The 3,261-nt window shown below is 47.8% G+C and overlaps 1 protein-coding gene across 2 annotated transcripts in view; it reads left to right on the top strand.

The window, feature by feature from the left end:
* The first annotated feature begins 128 nt into the window (after positions 1 to 128).
* Positions 129 to 3,261, top strand: part of LARP7 (La ribonucleoprotein 7, transcriptional regulator) — a 27,595-nt gene continuing 24,462 nt past the window's right edge. Inside the window, exons 1-2 of one of the 2 annotated variants that reach the window (XM_042871719.1) lie at positions 129 to 249; positions 1,073 to 1,164. The gene's annotated coding sequence lies outside the window, so the exon portion shown is untranslated. The remainder of the gene's footprint in view (positions 250 to 1,072; positions 1,165 to 3,261) is intronic. The other variant, XM_042871718.1, reaches the window with a different exon arrangement.

Genomic DNA, 3,261 nt, shown 5'->3' with positions numbered 1-3,261 from the left:
GCGCCGAGGAAAGCCCCCCACCTCCCTCCTGCCTCACCCCGCCCGCCGAGAGGAAATCACGTGCACCACGCGAGGCGCGGCCGCTCCCACTTCGCGCATGCGCGCGTCGCTCCGCGGGGCTTTTCTCTCCGCGGGGGCCGAGCGTCGCGCCCGCAGTGACGGTTGAGAAACGGGAGAGGGAGAAGAAGGCGGCTGCGAGAGGCGGGGGGTGCGGCCCAGCATCCCCGCGGCGACGCCGCCCCGCGGCAGGTCAGTAACGCGCGGCGGGGGTGACCGTTGGGGGGCGGTTGCAACGGCGCAAAAAGGGGGCGCTGCCGCCGCCGCGCGCATGCGCGGGACGCAGCTCGTGGGGCGGGGCGGCGACGCGCCGTTGGGTGTGGGACAGCGGGGCGGCAGTTGTGGTCCTCAGCGCGGCGCCGGGCTGAGGCGTTCCGCCCGTCCTTAGAGCCGCGATCGGCCCGCACCACCCGTGTTCCCTGGGAATAGGTAGCTGGCTGGTCCCGCTGGCAACCGTTAAGTCATAGAGAGGAAAGTCTGCTTCTTTCCTTTGTTTGAAACGGGAGAAAGAAAGGAGGCGAGGCTCTGCGGTGCCTCCGGGGCAGTCTGTCAGCAGCCGCTAATGGGGCATCGGCGTGACTTCCTCTGCGTGTGCCCGTACCCTGCCTGCTGCTCCGCTCCTGCTCCGCCTCCGTAAATAAACCAGTGCGCACGTCCAGGAGAAACTCACCGTAATATAGCTGCTGCTCGGGTGCAAGAGCTGCCCTGGCTCAGCGGAGAACGAGGCGCAAGGAAGGAGTGTGTACCAAGCGAGACGAGCTGGCGCTGCCCGGCTCTGGGAGCTGTGAGGGACGGGCTGAGCGCGGCAGGACCGCCGTGTGCGCTGCTCCCAGGCGCATCCTACGCCGTGTTTTGTGACAGGTGGCAAACAGCTCCGCTGTCACTTTAAAAGCTCATACTAGGTTCATTGCTTGGACTGGTGAAAAAGCTGGAGGATCTGTTGATTATATGTTGATATGAAGCAAGCTGTGCAGATCCTTGTGTGACATCTTCCGACCTTTGTCATTTTCTGTAGGTTGAAATTACAGGGTAGGAAGTGAATTCAGAGAGGTGTAGCAAGGAATGCCCGGGGCAGTCTGCAGAGTACATCTCTGAAAGCAGTTAGAGGTATGCTGGATGTTTGCATTTATTTTGTTTATTTTGTCCAGAAAAGGAATTATTATCGCTTAGTATGGAAGCATTGATAGTATAAAGCATGTTTTGTATGGTCCAACCCTCTCCTCTTGATGCTTAAAGGCCCACAGTAAACAAGCAAGCTTGATATCGGTGCATGATATCACAGAAGCAGATGTTTTACAACTGGACCCCTATTCCTTTCACTTTGTATGACAGATGTTGTCACGTTTCTCTAGGTGTCTTTGTAACAGAAGTTAAATTTGAAATTTGTTTCTGTGCAATTTACTGCTAGTGTAATTCGATATTTCCCTTCTAAAAGGATGTAAGTATATCATCACAGATCTGTGTGAAGCCATATCATTTTGATTTACATAATCTTTGTTTATCTACCTTTTTTTTTTTTTCCCCCTCTGATGAGTTATTCTTCCTTTCCTTGGTTTCTTTCTTCCATATGCAGACACTGATAATTTAATTTCAGTTAAGGAAAACTAACAGCTGTAGCTGTGTAGCTTTTATAGACTGAAATCTCGACTTCAGCTTTTGCTTTCTTCTGATTTGCACTGTTTGTGGGAACAGTGCTTGCAGTTGTGAGGCTGGCAGCGCAAGAGCTGGCAAGGCAACAAAAGCATGGACTGCCTTACACCTTGACATTGCAGCATTCTGCGTTGAGATCTGCAAGATTAATTGCAAGCTGAAAGAATACCGCTGAAAAAGCAAGTTTCATGAGTTAGTGATATGCTTTCCTATCAGCAGAGTTTTCTTAAATGCTGAGTTTAATCTCAGTGAACTCTCAGGTGTATTTCACTACTGAAAATAAGATTGTATACAGATTCCAGTAATAGGTTCGTAGCTGACATGTGCTCCGGCTCCAGGCTCCCCAAAGCCATGTTTGCAAAGCGTTATTCCTAAAGCAGCGCCTAAAAGTGGGTATGGGGGTGGAGGAGGAGCAAAACAGAGCAGGATACAGCTTGTAGCTGTTTGTGTTTCCCAAATGACTCAAAACCTATGAAATGCTTTAGATAGCTTCTTAAAATATAGCTCTGCTGTACATAAGCCGTATTTGTTATGTGTTAGTGGGGTCATAAAATACTGTTCAACTAAAGAAAATATCCTGTAATGGTGTAACTCGCTGTAGCTTTCAGCGAAGTGGTATGCAGTGCTGATAATTAATTCAAGTTGCCAAAGGGCTCGAATGTAGCTTGAACTTCAGTTGGGAGTTCTACCTGGCTTATCTTTTCAAGGTAATTGCTCTTTCACTGTCTTGAGTGGTTAGCTCACAGCAGGGAGCGAAACTGACATCCGGCTAAGGAGGTGCGATTTGCACAATAATTTGAAGACCATCTCCATTGTTGTTGTCCTGCTGCAGATGTCAGCTTCCTCTCTGATGGCTGTACTTTTGTTTCCTTATGTTGTGTACAGGGAGCAGAAAAGTCTTTCGAACGATGATTTCCTTATTAATTGCTTTATTTTTTGTGTTAATTTTTTTTTTAAAAGCTGTCTGCTTTTGCCGGTATTGCTTTGCTTTGGCTTGACTAAAGTACTCTTGACTGGCATTTTAGGATGACTGCATACCTCCAGCGAACAGAAACATGAGACAAAAAAAAGGTGAATTGATCTATGTAGAAGTTTTGATATTTTTTCCAAGTAAAGCTGTAACTTCAAGTCACCTTGCTACGGTTTAGTCCGTTATTGTAGGGACTGGGGTAAGAAGTTCCAACAGAACTTGATTTGCCATTAAAATCAGTGATTCTTGGTGAAAGATCTCCAACCAAAGAAAGATGTTTAAGTGTAGCACTTAGTGAATGGCACCTGGACTTACAAGAAGGGTGGGAATTGTATTTCGTATTAAAGGTTAATAGATGCTTTTCATTTGGAGATTTTACTGTATGTTCTTGCAGTGAGCCCATCTGCAGCTGTGTGTTAATGTCACCTGCTTGCAAACACTGGGTTTACTATATATGCCTGCTGAATGTCGTCCTCGGGGCCAGCCTGTTTAGAAGTTGCCTAGATAACCTAGCTTTTTTTTTTTTTTTTCCCCTACTTTGTCTTCTACATAAAAGGGTAGTTTCTGAGTTGTAGTTCTTTGTA

The sequence above is a fragment of the Lagopus leucura genome, unplaced genomic scaffold, assembly GCF_019238085.1.
Source record: "Lagopus leucura isolate 7727_CA_CO unplaced genomic scaffold, USGS_WTPT01 Super-Scaffold_100004, whole genome shotgun sequence".
Classification (NCBI taxonomy): domain Eukaryota; kingdom Metazoa; phylum Chordata; class Aves; order Galliformes; family Phasianidae; genus Lagopus; species Lagopus leucura.
The sequence above is the reverse complement of the archived record's forward strand: the minus strand, read 5'-3'. Positions and strand labels throughout refer to the sequence as shown.